Below are 17,435 nucleotides of genomic sequence, written 5' to 3'. Positions count from 1 at the left end.
AGAAATTGGCAAAAGATATGAATAGACACTTTTTCAAAGAAATCTATATGGATAACAGACACATGAAAAGATGCTTAACATCACTTATCAGGGAAGTACAAATCAAAACGACTATGAGATACCCCCTCACAACTGTCAGAATGGCTAAAATTAACTGGAAACATGTTGGCAAGGATGCTGAGAAAGGGCAACCCTTTTTCACTGTTGGTGAGAATGCAAACCAATGCAGCCAATCTGGAAAACAGTATGGAGGTTCCTCATGAACTTAAAGAGAGCTATTCTATGACTCAGCAATTACACTACTCGTAACTTATCAAAAAATGAAATTGCCATTTTCAACAATGTGGATTAACTACAGTGTATTATGCTAACTGAAAAGTCCGAAAAAGATAAACATGATTTCACTCATGTAGAATTTAAGAAACAACAGAAAACAGAGGAAGGGAAGGAAAAATAAGATAAAAACAGAGGGAGGCAGGAGCACCTAGGTGGCTTAGACGGTTAAGCCTCCGTCTTCAGCTCAGGTCATCATGATCTGTGGTTTGTGAATTCACCCCCGGGTCAGGCTCTGCAGTGACAGCTCAGAGCCTGGAGCCTGCTTTAGGTTCTCTCTCTCTCTCTCTATCTCTCCCCTCCCTCCCCCATTTGCTTTCTGTCTCTGTCAAAAATACATGAAAAAGAACAACAGAGGGAAGCAAACCATAAGAGACTTTTAATACAAAGAACTGAGGGTTGCTAGAGGGGAGTTGAGTGGGGGGATGGGCTAAATGAGTGATGGGCATTATGGAGGGCACTTCTTGGGATGAGCACTGGGTGTTATATCTAAGTGATGAATTGCTGGGTCTACTCCTGAAACCATTACTACACTAGATGTTAGCTAACTTCAATTTTTAAAAAAGCATCAATAAGAACACTGCAGGCACATTCCATTTTTCCTACCATTTCTAGATGTAGTCATTCTCAGCCCAACTGAACACTGAGAGGGTACTGAAAGAGGAAAGGGAGACCACACAGGTCAGTGTTTCAAAGGTCAGGTATAGCTTCTTAATTGACAAGATTAATTACCTGACCCAAGCTGATGAAACACAGCAGGGAAGTCCTCTTTATTCTAGCTAACCCATGAGAAGCTAATGTGATCCTGCAAAACAGCTTATCAGAGTCCAGGCTTTTATCTAAAGTTCCCTCTTCAGGCCAGCTACCTCCCCAGACTCCTGAATCAGGTAGCACAGGGATATTAATTATTCAAGGACAGACAAATCAGAAGTCCACTGGGAAAGGACACCACATATCTGTCATCATATTCTGGAGGAAAGGACATACCCTCATTTCCACCTCAGAGGGAGACTGCTGTACTAAAAAAATTAAAAAAGAAGAATGGTGGAACCTCATGAAAATGTCTTTGGCAAAGAGTTCACTCTCTACTCATCTATATTACATACAAGTTGGGGGCAAAGGTAGTTGTGTTTATAAACCATCTCTGACCATGAAGAAATTCTAAGAACACAGATGACCTCCACATGGCCATCATCAGACCTAACACTTCCTCACAGCCATTATCAGACCTAAATTTTCATGTCCTATTTAGTGGAGGGCCCCAGTAAGACAGGAATGAAGTCATAAAGAGATCTTAAACAGCAGCAAAGGAAAAGCAGCTACATCGAAAGCAAACGGAGTTATCACTGGTACTAATTTCTTTGAAGGAGTGGTTGAGATCCCAATGAGGGCCTCCTTCAACAACCTAAAATGCCAGTGAAATATGAAGCCTTTTAAATCACATGAGAGGTTATACTTTGAAAGAGATATAGTGGGAGGGAAATACCTATACCTTGGGTGATTCATTTAACCACTTGGTGATCAGCCAATGGCACATGCCAGGAAATGGACAGTTTACCTCTAGGTCTCATCTATGTCCCCAGGGGATTACCCAAGAAAGCTATCATACTGCTCCAAACAGACCCACATCTACTGACCACGAGTCCTAAGATGCTCAGTGTTTGGAGAACTAAGCAAAGACCAGCTCAGTTCTTTTAGCAGTTAGCAGGGAAGACTCCTGCAAAGAACACATCCTTCTGTTGAAAAGAAGACTATGTTTTGAGGGAGGGATGTTTGGAAGGAGAACTTCACATAGGCGATTATTCTCTTATTGGCCATCTTCGATTATTCTCTTATTGGCCATCTTTAAGTGTCACACAGTCTGTTGAGTGGTTTCTAAGTGTAGGTTTTTGTCAACTACAATTGGTGAATCATCTTTGTTCAGCAAAAGAAGATCACACACCAAAGCAGCACAAATATTCTAGGAGGCCCTCCTAGGTATGTGGGTTAGTGATGAAATATAGTGACTGGGAGTGAGTTTCTGCTCCCTCATCTTCTTGCTGAAGGACTCACAACCATATTGACTTTGGACAGAGACACAGGAGCCTCATTTTCCACTGACAAGCATCAGAGAGCAAGTAAGAGTGGTTATAACCTTCCAGTGAATTTTGAATCTAGGGCTCTCCACTCTACACAAAGAAGGACTAACTTTCCATCCTGAGACACAACATCAAGGGAACAGTCACCAGTAGTAGGATCAAGGTGCAATAGACCAGTGATGACAAAGAGGACTAGCTGAAGTGAAAGCATTCTGAAAGGCTCTATTCTTGGATAAGAAATAAGTAAAAGGTAGCAAAAGCCAGTACACAAAAGAAAACTCAAGCACCTTACTGGGAGCCAAAGAGGCAACCAATAAGTGGACCTATAACAGGCCAAGATTTCATCACGGTGACTTACCATTGAAGATTGCAAATAGGCTTATAGTCCTTATCTTTAAGTCATGAAGAAATCCAAGGACACACCAGAAGGAATTACAATCTCACAAATCTGTTTCTATGGGAACATTAGCAACTGGAACTCCTGTTCATCATCCTTCTGATGAATGTGGCAGCTCATGATGATTGTCAATAAGGAGCAAAGCTCAAAAAATGGTGTTCCGGCTTCTGAAGGCCAAAGGATGGCTAAAGACAGTTTTAAAAATTGCCACTGGAAAGGAAGTTGGAGACCAGAATGGACATTCTTGGGTCTGTTCCATCCAAACACTGCTGAAGACACAGATCCATTGGGTCACCAGGTGCCCTGTTGGTGCATTGTTCTTTGTACTGAAGGTCTGAGGTTTCTGCTTCACACAGGCCTGTTGACCAGCAGAGTCACCAGGAAGGGAACTCTTCATCCTCCTAACAGCATGTTCCTCATCTAAAGAACAGTTCCAGCATTATTCTCCTCTTATTACAGCAATTCCTCAGGACCCCTGAACCATTCTCCCTAGAAAATCATCACCAAGAATAAACCTCAAAGGAGCTAATACCTGGAAGGTGTGACCAACTACTGCTTCTCCTACTGAGAAAAAGGTCTCTGGCTTGTGGTTTGTAGACAAGTTCAGTTTGTCCCAGCAGTGTGACCCTGTGGGATTGTGAGGATTTTAGAATTCATCTCAGATCTTTCAAACAAGCCTGAGCACAGAAAAGAAGACTCAATGTGGTCTATGACGAGCATTGTCTCCCACCTGTCTGAGACAGTGTAATAACCGCTGATGCCAAAGGAATTTAGAAAAGTTAGAGGGCATCCAATCTAATCTCCTAACATTTAGGGATTTGCTTCTTTTGGGGAAAATTTCAAAGCACAGCACCTGAAACATCCCAGCTTTGGAGGACATCCAGGTACAGTTCAAAATGGTACCCGACCCTGGTGAATGTAGCTTAGTCCATTAGAAGATAAGTATTTTAAATCTAGTGTCACTGACTACACGTGTTCAGGAAGAAGAGTCACCTTAAGGGCACCATATTTTAGAGATAACCTATCCTCTACTCTGTAAAAAGATTAATAGGTTGATAACTTAAAATATACAGTCAGTATTGTCTGACAAATTAGTGGGTATTAGCCCAAAAAGTATAGACAAAATATAGAAGGAATTACTCAGCATTAATATAGTATTGTGAGGAAACACATGCAATAGAATGAATGTGGCTGAAGATCACATGAAGGAGTCTCGAAGGCATAAGAGAAAACTAAGGGCCAAAGTGTGGAAGACAAAGGGGCAGAATGTTTTCTTATCACTCAAAAACCCCCTCACCAGGGGATCCCAGAGTACAAGGTATACAGTATTACAGTGTACACAGTATAGTTTTATTGATACATATATACATCGTACACTCCTTTTGTTTTTGGGGTTATTGTGAATGAGATACTTTGTTCATCATTAAGTGTAAATGAATGCAACTGATTTCCATATGTTGATTTTGTATCTACAGATTAAAGAAATATTTTGCAAACTGTATATTGAATAAGGGGGATGTATCCAAAATCTAAGAACAGAAAAACAATCTGATTAGAAAAACAGGAAAAAATACACATTTCTTCAAAGAGGACATTAAATTAAGCCAACAGGCACATAAGATGCTCAACATCAATCAACAGGGAAATAGAAATAAAGCCACAACGAGAGCACGTCACACCTGTTAGAATGGCTAATACCAAACCCAAGAGGGAGGTTTGAGCAAGTGGTAAAAAGGAACACTTATGTTGATGGGAATGTGAATTGGTCTAACCACTAGGGCAAACAATAAGGAGGTTCCTCAAAAAATTCAAAATAGGACTACCATACAGTCCAGTCATTCCATTTATGGGAGTATACCCAAAGAAAATGAAATCAGAAATTTGAAAATTTTATACAGACAGAAATACATATACACACTTTCTTTTACCACAGCATTAGTCACAACAGCCAGGATGTGGAAATGACCCAAATGCCTATTGATGGATGAACAGTTAAAATGTATGTTGTATATATACACAACGGAATATTATTCAGCCATGAGAAATGTGGATGTCCTGCCATTTGTAACAACACGGATGGAACTTCAGCACATTATGCAAAGTGAGAGAGGTCAGAAAAAGGCTAGTATGTATATCACTTATATGTAACATCTTAATAAGTCTAAGTCAAAACCAAAATCTCACTACCACCAGAGAATAAAACAGTGGTTATGAGGGGACAGGGTGAGAGATAAGACTGGTATGTAAGGGCACCAACTTGTAATGAATACTAAGTAAGCCATAGGAGTCTAATGTACAGTACATTGACTATAGACTCCACTATGTGACAATTATGGAAAACATACCATGGTGTATATATGTATCAATAAAACTATACTCTGTACACTGTAATACTGTATACCTTAAGATTTTGTCAAATTCTATCCAATTAAAAAAATTTATCACCAGTAAGCAGAATTCTAAGTTGCTCAACTTTGGCAGACTNGTTTCTAAGTGTAGGTTTTTGTCAACTACAATTGGTGAATCATCTTTGTTCAGCAAAAGAAGATCACACACCAAAGCAGCACAAATATTCTAGGAGGCCCTCCTAGGTATGTGGGTTAGTGATGAAATATAGTGACTGGGAGTGAGTTTCTGCTCCCTCATCTTCTTGCTGAAGGACTCACAACCATATTGACTTTGGACAGAGACACAGGAGCCTCATTTTCCACTGACAAGCATCAGAGAGCAAGTAAGAGTGGTTATAACCTTCCAGTGAATTTTGAATCTAGGGCTCTCCACTCTACACAAAGAAGGACTAACTTTCCATCCTGAGACACAACATCAAGGGAACAGTCACCAGTAGTAGGATCAAGGTGCAATAGACCAGTGATGACAAAGAGGACTAGCTGAAGTGAAAGCATTCTGAAAGGCTCTATTCTTGGATAAGAAATAAGTAAAAGGTAGCAAAAGCCAGTACACAAAAGAAAACTCAAGCACCTTACTGGGAGCCAAAGAGGCAACCAATAAGTGGACCTATAACAGGCCAAGATTTCATCACGGTGACTTACCATTGAAGATTGCAAATAGGCTTATAGTCCTTATCTTTAAGGCATGAAGAAATCCAAGGACACACCAGAAGGAATTACAATCTCACAAATCTGTTTCTATGGGAACATTAGCAACTGGAACTCCTGTTCATCATCCTTCTGATGAATGTGGCAGCTCATGATGATTGTCAATAAGGAGCAAAGCTCAAAAAATGGTGTTCCGGCTTCTGAAGGCCAAAGGATGGCTAAAGACAGTTTTAAAAATTGCCACTGGAAAGGAAGTTGGAGACCAGAATGGACATTCTTGGGTCTGTTCCATCCAAACACTGCTGAAGACACAGATCCATTGGGTCACCAGGTGCCCTGTTGGTGCATTGTTCTTTGTACTGAAGGTCTGAGGTTTCTGCTTCACACAGGCCTGTTGACCAGCAGAGTCACCAGGAAGGGAACTCTTCATCCTCCTAACAGCATGTTCCTCATCTAAAGAACAGTTCCAGCATTATTCTCCTCTTATTACAGCAATTCCTCAGGACCCCTGAACCATTCTCCCTAGAAAATCATCACCAAGAATAAACCTCAAAGGAGCTAATACCTGGAAGGTGTGACCAACTACTGCTTCTCCTACTGAGAAAAAGGTCTCTGGCTTGTGGTTTGTAGACAAGTTCAGTTTGTCCCAGCAGTGTGACCCTGTGGGATTGCGAGGATTTTAGAATTCATCTCAGATCTTTCAAACAAGCCTGAGCACAGAAAAGAAGACTCAATGTGGTCTATGACGAGCATTGTCTCCCACCTGTCTGAGACAGTGTAATAACCGCTGATGCCAAAGGAATTTAGAAAAGTTAGAGGGCATCCAATCTAATCTCCTAACATTTAGGGATTTGCTTCTTTTGGGGAAAATTTCAAAGCACAGCACCTGAAACATCCCAGCTTTGGAGGACATCCAGGTACAGTTCAAAATGGTACCCGACCCTGGTGAATGTAGCTTAGTCCATTAGAAGATAAGTATTTTAAATCTAGTGTCACTGACTACACGTGTTCAGGAAGAAGAGTCACCTTAAGGGCACCATATTTTAGAGATAACCTATCCTCTACTCTGTAAAAAGATTAATAGGTTGATAACTTAAAATATACAGTCAGTATTGTCTGACAAATTAGTGGGTATTAGCCCAAAAAGTATAGACAAAATATAGAAGGAATTACTCAGCATTAATATAGTATTGTGAGGAAACACATGCAATAGAATGAATGTGGCTGAAGATCACATGAAGGAGTCTCGAAGGCATAAGAGAAAACTAAGGGCCAAAGTGTGGAAGACAAAGGGGAAGAATGTTTTCTTATCACTCAAAAACCCCCTCACCAGGGGATCCCAGAGTACAAGGTATACAGTATTACAGTGTACACAGTATAGTTTTATTGATACATATATACATCGTACACTCCTTTTGTTTTTGGAGTTATTGTGAATGAGATACTTTGTTCATCATTAAGTGTAAATGAATGCAACTGATTTCCATATGTTGATTTTGTATCTACAGATTAAAGAAATATTTTGCAAACTGTATATTGAATAAGGGGGATGTATCCAAAATCTAAGAACAGAAAAACAATCTGATTAGAAAAACAGGAAAAAATACACATTTCTTCAAAGAGGACATTAAATTAAGCCAACAGGCACATAAGATGCTCAACATCAATCAACAGGGAAATAGAAATAAAGCCACAACGAGAGCACGTCACACCTGTTAGAATGGCTAATACCAAACCCAAGAGGGAGGTTTGAGCAAGTGGTAAAAAGGAACACTTATGTTGATGGGAATGTGAATTGGTCTAACCACTAGGGCAAACAATAAGGAGGTTCCTCAAAAAATTCAAAATAGGACTACCATACAGTCCAGTCATTCCATTTATGGGAATATACCCAAAGAAAATGAAATCAGAAATTTGAAAATTTTATACAGACAGAAATACATATACACACTTTCTTTTACCACAGCATTAGTCACAACAGCCAGGATGTGGAAATGACCCAAATGCCTATTGATGGATGAACAGTTAAAATGTATGTTGTATATATACACAACGGAGTATTATTCAGCCATGAGAAATGTGGATGTCCTGCCATTTGTAACACGGATGGAACTTCAGCACATTATGCAAAGTGAGAGAGGTCAGAAAAAGGCTAGTATGTATATCACTTATATGTAACATCTTAATAAGTCTAAGTCAAAACCAAAATCTCACCACCACCAGAGAATAAAACAGTGGTTATGAGGGGACAGGGTGAGAGATAAGACTGGTATGTAAGGGCACCAACTTGTAATGAATACTAAGTAAGCCATAGGAGTCTAATGTACAGTACATTGACTATAGACTCCACTATGTGACAATTATGGAAAACATACCATGGTGTATATATGTATCAATAAAACTATACTCTGTACACTGTAATACTGTATACCTTAAGATTTTGTCAAATTCTATCCAATTAAAAAAATTTATCACCAGTAAGCAGAATTCTAAGTTGCTCAACTTTGGCAGACTACACTAAGACACAGAGACGGGAACAAGTCTGAATGGGCTGAGGAATCTATAGTAAAACTTGACTTAGGAGTGGGGAAAAGACCCTATCACAAGAAAGAAAAAGTGGATGTCAGAGACCTATGGTATGGAATTGAAAGACCTTTGCTGCAGGAGGATTGATCTGTACCTGTCCTACTAAAAGGAAAACCTGAGAGCACTAGCACTCTTCTGAAATAGGTATGCAAGTCTGCAGAGGCTAGGGTGCTCTGTGACATCTTCTAGATACCTTGTTTAACATAGTACATCAGTGAGATTTTACTTTAAAGAACTGAATAAAATTAGAGAACAAAACAGAAAAGAAAAACCCCTTTGATATGTTTTGGTACACCTACAACCTTCTTTCCTGGATGTGGCTATTTTCAGGTTAACTCTGAGCCACCTTCCATTCCACCTGTGTGGTTAATGATTGAAGACCACTATTCTGCATCACACGTGAATGGATAGCTTTTCGGGAATGAGAGAGACATCAAGGTCCCTATCTGTGTGTTAAGACCATGGTCTTATAACCTTCTGGGACCAAATTCTCCCTTCAAATGTAGCTCATGGCCATGAATGGGAGAATTGATCTTTGCTATGACATTCAGTGATACCATGTAGAAAATACACAAGAACCTTCAAGGTACACTCCTGTTTTTGTGGTACCTTCCCTAGTCAATAAGAACATTGGAAGAGGGAGCCCACCCCCTTTTAAAAGGGAACAATCTTGAAGATCAGGCATTTTACCCACACCATGAACGGTTCTTGTTTATGTGACCCCAGCAAACTGAGAATAGGGACATCAGCTTTGACAAGCTGACTCACGAGGAACATATACAACTCTAACATTATAGCAATAGTTGTCCTTTTCTCATACCCTCTTTAGCTGCAAGTACAGATGCTTTTTTCTAGATCAAGCCACATGGAAAAGGTTAGAAAAAAAAAGACAGTCACAAACAAATCCACAGGAGAATGACCACCATACCCCTCTCATCCCTTCTGGCTGACATTTCTCAGATTTCATTCTAAGATAGTTGTATATAATTTCAGGTAAATAGACCCCTCATTTCCAGTTTGGTGGGGGACTGCTTTTCGCTATTGAAAGAGGGAATAGATCTCTTCACTAATTTCTTCTGCAAAGATACAGCTTACTTTACATATGTACATTCAAATTTGGAGGTGTACAGTGATAATCAGAAGGTATCTTATAGGGAGGAATGCTAGGAACCTATAGTTCTTCATGGTATGAGCCTAGATTATCCATAAAATTCTATATATCCTATTTACAGGTATCCTATTTACAGGTATGTCAATATGTAACATGTAGTATGTACCCAGGCTTGACAGAGCAGCTACAAGTTAGAAAGCTGAACACATGGTGTCATTTGTGCTCACTTTTGTAGGAATGATGCAGGTCAGCATGATGTCCTCCTTGATAAGAGGAGAAGAAAATGGTCCAGTCCCATTGGAGAGTAATGCCCTGAAAATTGCTGAGGTGGAAATTAACCACGTGAGTAATTCTTCAAACTAGAGGGTTACCTCTCACTGATAAGACATTCAAGAAAAAAGACAGAGCTTACTTCACACAGCTATCAGATATAAGGGGGGCATATAACCTCAATTTTTCCTTAGTGATAACTGTGCTTAGAGTGTTTTCCACCCAAATATGGTCTTCTACAAAGAACTTCTCATTTCATATTCATACAAGATGGGAAAAGGAACGGGGTGGGAGGTGGGGCCATAGTCTCTAATGGAGAAGGAATTCCAACGTAAAAAATAACCAGGATCTAGGAGCATAAAATTCTCTAAATTCTATTTTAGTGGGAGACCCCAAAGATGTCAAAGTACTTTTAGTGGGAAGCAGACTGGGTGGAAATGGGAGATATATCTATGCCCTATCAACATGACAAGGTAAAATATAATCACTCATGCTGATTTGTCGCTGTGTGAGGGGGAGGGTTGAGTCCCAACCAAGTGATCCCTGTGCAGTTAGTCACAGACAGGAAGGCAGCTCCACCAGCAGCACCAGCTCTGGAGACCCTGAAGTAGGCTAAACCATGGCTTTAGTAAAGAATGTTCTATTCAGTTTCTCTAGAACAAACCACCACCTACTTAGTGGCTAAAGACAAGGCTCATTATCTTGTGGTTTCTGTAGCTCAGATTCTGGGCACAGCTTAACTGACTTCCTTGGGGCGTTCTCAGAGGCAATGTTGATAGCTGAACTACATTTCCATCTGGAGGATGGACTACCCAAAATATCATTTGTAAGATCAGTTGCTGGTACAATTCTTTGTCACTATCTGCTTAATCAAAGCTAGAGTGGGAGAGACCATTTCCATAGAGAATGGAGCATCCATCCTCTATCTAAGGATCTCTTTAAAAGATTTCTTACTGGGGCATCTGGGTGGCTCAGTTGGTTAAATGGCTGACTTTGGCTCAGGTCATGATCTTGCGGTTTGTCGGTTCCCCACATCGGGCTCTGTGCTGATAGCTCAGAGCCTGGGCCTGCTTCAGATCCTGTATCTCACTCTCTCTCTGCCCCCTCCCCTACTTACACTCAGTCTTTCAAAACTAAATGTTAAAAAATTGGGGGTGGGGGCACATGGGTGGTGGCTCAGTCAGTTGTCTGACTTTGGCTTAGGTCATGATCTCACAGTCTGTGGGTTCAAGCCCCAGATGGGGCTCTGTGCTGACAGCTCAGAGCCTGGAGCCTGCTTCGGATTCTGTGTCTCCTTCTCTCTGCTCCTCCCTGTGTGTGCTACGTCTTTCAAAAATGAATAAGTGTTAAAGTTATTTTTCTTTAAAGATTTCTTACTAAATAAGTCAGGCCTACCCAGGATAACCTCCCTTTTGGCTATTTAAAGCTTACTGATCTGGGACTACAATGCATCTGCAAAATCCCATCACCCTTGTACTACAAGGTAATCTAATTGTGATCCTACCATGAAAGGGAAGAGATCCTGGGGGCCATCTTAGAATCCTCCATATAATAGCAAATATTCCCTGATAATGCCATCTTAGCCTTAACAGAAGTGAGAACCACTATCTAAAGGAGAAGAGCTGGGGGAATATATAAGGGTATAAGGTGATGACTTCAAGGGTCACATGGCACAGTAAATGGAGTCAGAAAAATTGAGAAGTGATCCAGCTGATTGGACTGGTACACTCCTGGAAGAGTGACAGTAGAGCCTCAGTGTACCCATCGGGGCCAGTCTTTGTAGATGAAGACCATAGAAAGATGTGCTCAGCAAGCCCACATCCAGACTGGGTGACCTGAGAAAACACTTCAACTTAATCTTGAGGAGTCATTATTTCAAGCATTACTACATCTAATAGAGACCAGCAGTCCAGAATTCAGCTATAGCCCTCTTTAGAAGCACCAAACAGATTGCTTCAGGGGAGGAAGGAAGAGGTCCTATCAACCACACCAGCTACAAACATTCATCCCAGGAGTCCTGGACTTCCCAATGCCTAGGACCCTCACATACCTGAGTCTCCTGGTACCTGAAGGGCTCCTGCCTCTGTAGGAGATTCACTACCTCAGGAGAACCACCAGACAGGGATGTGGCTCTTTGGACTTGTAGTCTCCATATTCTGAGACACACATTAGTTTGTCTACACCTTCCCCAGGGAAGAAGATCCTAGGTAATATCTCTTCAATATCCTACCTGATTGAGTTGGTACCAATTTTCAGTATGGCTCAGATACAGCTATGCAAATCTAGACAGAGCACTGTGCTCAATCAACCATTTCCAAACGTCTTTAACAGGTAAACCTGAGTCTAAACAGATTAGAGCTCAGAAATTTACCTTTTACTTTAAGAAAGTTTCCTTCACCCCTACTCCACAGATTGACCCCTAGACAGAAGTCAAAGCAACTTAACTTTGGAAGGATCCCCTGAAATCATCTGGGCAGGGTCTATTCAGTCCATGCCACTAAGTTACTTTCTTTATATGCAAAGCTTGGCAGAAACGATCAGTCTCCCTTCTGACTCAACTATCGGAGTTTCTAATGGAAAGACAGTATAGCCTCATTAGATATAATGGGAGTTGAAGGAGAATATGGAATGTCCTAGACCAAATCACAATCTTTTCTTTGAAAAATGTATGCTACTTTAAAATATCAATTAATGCTAGAAAGAAAAGGCAACACAATCTCCATTCCCTGTATGGGAAAGAATAAAGACTCCCCCAGATGTAGCAGGTTTTCACCCAACACTGAGCTGCCTTCAGTATCATCTTGCAATTGGGGTCTGAAAGTCATACAGTTTAGGAAACATGGAGCGGAGTGGATGCTTTGGAGAGACCAATAAGGATGTGGGCATTTCCCCTGATCTGGATGTTACAAGCACCATATTCTACCTGCAAGACCATCTACTCCCATCAAATGTAGCTCAGCACCACGAATAGGAAGCTCTTCTCTCTCAGTCTGTACACAGCCTCTCTGGGCTCATATCGTGCTGATCAGTGAGGAGCAGAGAGACTCCATTCCACTGGAGACTCACATTTTACCGACGGTAATGGGAATGAGCCTGCTCAGATCTGGCTAGAGAGGATCATGCTTCACAGTCAACAGAGTGTCCCAGAAAAGTAGAATGCTTATCACCATGCACCAGGAAAGCGGGTCTAACACAGTCAGATAAGGATTTTCTCCCAAGGAACCCATCCTCCAGGACGTCAAAAACCCATTCCCCAGAACACCACCACCAAGCACAACTAGAAAAGGATTAATCTGGAAAGGCACAAGTATAGCACCTACCCTACCTAAACACACACATGTGATTACCTCACAGGATATAGTGAGGCCCAAGTGGGTGGGGGTGGGGTGGGGAGGTGAACACTGACCACTGGAACAGTTAGAGCACTGCTTCATGTCTCCAGGGCCTGGCTACCCAGAGCAGAGGGTGCTGCTGCAGTGTCCTCAGCCTGTCTCTGTCAGAAGTGTCAAGAAACAAATTTTAGAGGCACCTGGATGCAACTTACATTTGGTCCTGTACTTCCTAGCATACTCCCAGGAGGTACAGCTGGCACATGGCAAAGGTCACCCTTTAGCAAAATATATTTGCTAACAGGATAGAGACCTGATCCATGTTCTTGAGCTCTTGCTCTAATATGCATTTTCAGACACAGTAACCAAAGCGAATAGAAAATCCACAAATCAAAAAAGGCCATCATGTGTAAGTACTACCACACTAATATTAAAACCTTGTGTCAATAAAGACATTGTACTAATAGGAGATCAACTTCCAATGACTGAAGAGCCAGCTCTCTGAGCTCAGGGGGTAGGAGTCTTAGGTAAAGACCTGAATGTCAAGGCCCATGGTAGTTATTGCCATGTAGTCAAGGTCCAGCGAGTGTGTCCAGGAAGAAGCTGGAGCTAACCCCCCCCATCTAGGACATCAAAAGCTTAGTGCTTCCACCTAAAGCTTCACAAATACTTCTGGATGGAAAACACCTCTCATACCCACAATAGGAGTATCAGGCAGGCAAGTGTTCAAGGATGACCTAGGTCTACAGCAGAGCTGGTGGATAGAATCCTACTCCAAAATGAGACCCTTCTAGGCAGTGTCTGTCAAAATAGTTGTGGAAGCAGAGGGATGGGAGAAGAGCAGAGTGGATAAGTTTGAGGAATAGAACAAAAGACGACATGACTAGAACTTAAAATCATAGCAAATACAACATTTTAATCTCCTGTCTGGGCTATCCTAGAACTCTCTCAGACCTGGCTATTTTTACTCTAATTTTGAGCCACTTCCCATTCCAAACACGTAACTCATTTCTGAGGCCTGTAAAATTTAGGGCACAGGACTATGGGGGATCTGGAGGGACCCACTAACAACTAATAGTGTAACATCACTTCAACTGGTCTTAAAGGTTAACTTGCTCCAAGCTTAGGCACTCTTTGCTTACATACTTAAGCCCCTTATACTTTGCAGAACTTTGAGGTTTCGTGGACCACTGGGCTTGAACAAAGGGCTCAGACTTTCCCAGAAAATAAAGGCTGATCACATTTAAAAACCACTGCCATGGATGTCAGCAAGTCCGTTCAGGGTCATGTCCACAAACAATTAACTACTGAGCATGGTCTTCTGCACTTAGCACCCTCACCATTTTCCATGCCTTCCCCTTCAAAAACACCCTCCTTCACCTGGAGGGGCAAGATGGTCTTTGGGATGTTAGTCTGTCATTTTTCTAGGTTGCTAGCTTCCAGAATAAAGCAACCTCTCCTTTCGCCTCACCATGTCTCTTGAGTATGAATTTAAGTGGCAAACAGCCAAACCTCAGTTCAGAACCTGTCCTCTATCCAGCAACAGGTCCCTGATATGTAGGTTGTAGACTTCTAAATCCAGGACCATCTTCCCCCTTCAAATGTAGTTAGGACACATGAAATCTATAGTAGCTATTTGCTGGTATGTGCCAGTCCACTGGACACCTTAGAATATGCACCACACTATAGCCACACTTCACTGACCATTCCTAGAGATGGTCCCTCATGGACTCAAGAAGGATATTGAAGAAACTATCATCCTTTCAAGGACAAGGACCTAAAGGTCAGACATCACTTCATTCACCTAACATAGCCAGAAGCTAATTACCTGACACCACTGATGAGACGTAGCAGGGAGATCTTTGTTCTGTTGACCCACAAGGAACTAACATGATGCTGTAAGAGAAGTTATGGGGATATAGGTTCCTCTGAGATTCCCTTTTCCTCTTCTGTCTGGTTACCTTCAGTCTTTATCAGGCAGTGCAGCAATTAATTACCTAAGGACAGTCAAGGAAGATTTCTATCTGGGAAAGGATACCACATACCTGTCCATCAGATATAGAGGGAAGGGACATGCCTTCACTTCTACTTCAGTGGGGCATTGATGTGCTTTATAAAAAGAATGGAATTGCCTTCTCTCCCTCTTTAATCTCTCCAATGAGTGATTTCCAAGATGCATCATCCACCAATGTCACTCTGAGGAACTTCCAGACAGGTTCAAGTGTGTGACCTTGTGGAACAACCTGTTCTTCACAAGGCAAGCTATAATGCAAGAAAGTCTATGTTCTGCTCAATCCAAAGGGAAAGAAACAGCACCCAGAGACAAAACCCACAGAGCACTGATGGCTTTGTGGGAACTGGGCAATGACTGTCAGAATCCCAGATGCTTCACCAGCAAAGTATTTGCAAGGATTCACTTGGCCCTTAGGACATCCATCCTGTGTTACCACCAGTTACCAAGTGAACAGGCTATTTAAAGTCAATGTTACTGAAATACCTCTTACATCATTTTACACATAAGAAATTCTCCTACCCCATGACCAGTTCCTAGATCCTGACCCCAACTGCGGACAACAGGGACATCAACCTCAAAACAAATGATCTCATGAGGAACCTACATGACTAAGTCATAGGAACAGTCCTCATTTTTAATATCTCCCTGTTGAGGTCAGCTCAAAGTACCGCTGTTTTCTTTTAGAAGAGGTTGTATAGGGAAGCTTAGAAAAAAAGGAGGCCCAGATAGAAATCCAGTGGAGAATGAGTACCACATCTCACATCTTTCGTTGCAGACTTTAACTTCTAAAATATAGGCCACCTAATATTTCAGGTAAGTTTCTCTCTCAATTATACTTTAGTGAGAGATTACTTAAGAGGAATAGGTCTCTTAATGTCTTTTGTAAAATATAGTTTATTCTCGGTCTTATTTTGACTCAAATTTGGAAGGGAGACTGGGTCATGACCATCATAAGCTATCTCTTATAGGGAAGACTCCTAGAAACAATCAGCTTGTCATGGTCCAACCTAGACTCAAATAATTCTCCCTTATTTGCAGAGACCTTCATGGAACACCAGTAACAATGCAAAGTTCAGGTCAGTAACAGGTAGGCTGTAATTGGACTTAAGAGAGCAACTACATTAAGTTGCAAAAGACTATATATGATATCACTAGGGGAAAGAGAAGAAACAAAGGAATTCTAAGCACAGCCCACCACAAGGAACTAAAAATTCTCCCTACTTCTATTTCAAGGAGGATCCTAGAATACAATGGTGTGGTCACCAAGGTACTTTCAATAAACAAATAGGGTGAAAATGCACATGGAAGATTAGCTACATCAACATAAGGGGAAAATAAGTATGCCTCTAATGTAGAATTTCACCATGGGATTCTCCACTGAAAGTGAACCTGCCAACACGTATGGGGTTTCCAGCTCTTGTAGGACTTCCATTTTCTGAGACTTAGGTTAAATTCTGCAAGCCTACACCTTCATGGAAGAGGAGGTCACCACTGTCAAAATTTTTTTCCAATGTTCCACCTGATGAAGCCAGCACGCATTTTCAGTATGGCTCAGATATAGCTATGCAAATCCTCACAAAAGACTCAACAGAATGACACTTCTAAACAACTTCAATGGGTAAACTTGGTTTTAAACAGGCCAGAGCTCAAGGGTTTATTTACCTTTCCCTGAAAAGAGGTTTCCCTCTTTTCCTCATTGCCCACACATTTGCTTTTCCTAAGAGTGCCTCCTCTCCCACATTTGTTAATCACAGATAGCCTCAGGGGGTTTCAGGTAAGAAGCAAACCAGCTTTCCCCAGATCTCACTGTGCCCCAACGTTGAGCTTAGGTCAATGGAAACACCCCAAATCAATACAGCTTAAGAATCCCTGGTCCCCCTGTTTAGCTCTTAATACTCATGTAGGTTATCTACTAGGAGAGTGTTGTCTAAAGACCAAGAGCCTACAGAACTAAGTATCCCAAGGACAGCCACAGAAAATGTCCCTGCTTTATACTCTTTCATGTTTCCTTTACCCCCCTCACCACAAGTCAGTGCTAGTTCCACTAAGACACGTTTAGCTAAAAACACAAGAAACAACAGGTATTGGTGAGAATACAGAGAAAGGGAACCATCTTACACTGTTGGTGGGAATGCAAACTGGTACAGCCACTATGGAAAATAGCTGACAAAAACTGAGGGCTGATGGATGTGGGGGGAGGGGGGGATGGGCATGGAGGAGGACACTTGTGGGGATGAGCACTGAGTGTTATGTGGAAACTA

At 41.5% G+C, this 17,435-nt stretch overlaps 1 long non-coding RNA gene across 1 annotated transcript in view; it reads right to left on the bottom strand.

Moving 5' to 3' along the window:
- Positions 1-17,435, bottom strand: part of LOC144220340 (uncharacterized) — a 177,526-nt gene that overhangs the window by 81,345 nt on the left and 78,746 nt on the right. The gene's annotated exons all lie outside the window — the stretch shown is intronic.

The sequence above is a fragment of the Crocuta crocuta genome, unplaced genomic scaffold (genome assembly GCF_008692635.1).
Source record: "Crocuta crocuta isolate KB4526 unplaced genomic scaffold, BGI_CrCroc_1.0 scaffold179, whole genome shotgun sequence".
Taxonomy (NCBI): domain Eukaryota; kingdom Metazoa; phylum Chordata; class Mammalia; order Carnivora; family Hyaenidae; genus Crocuta; species Crocuta crocuta.
Note: the sequence above shows the minus strand (reverse complement) of the source record. Positions and strands in the feature narration are given on the sequence as shown.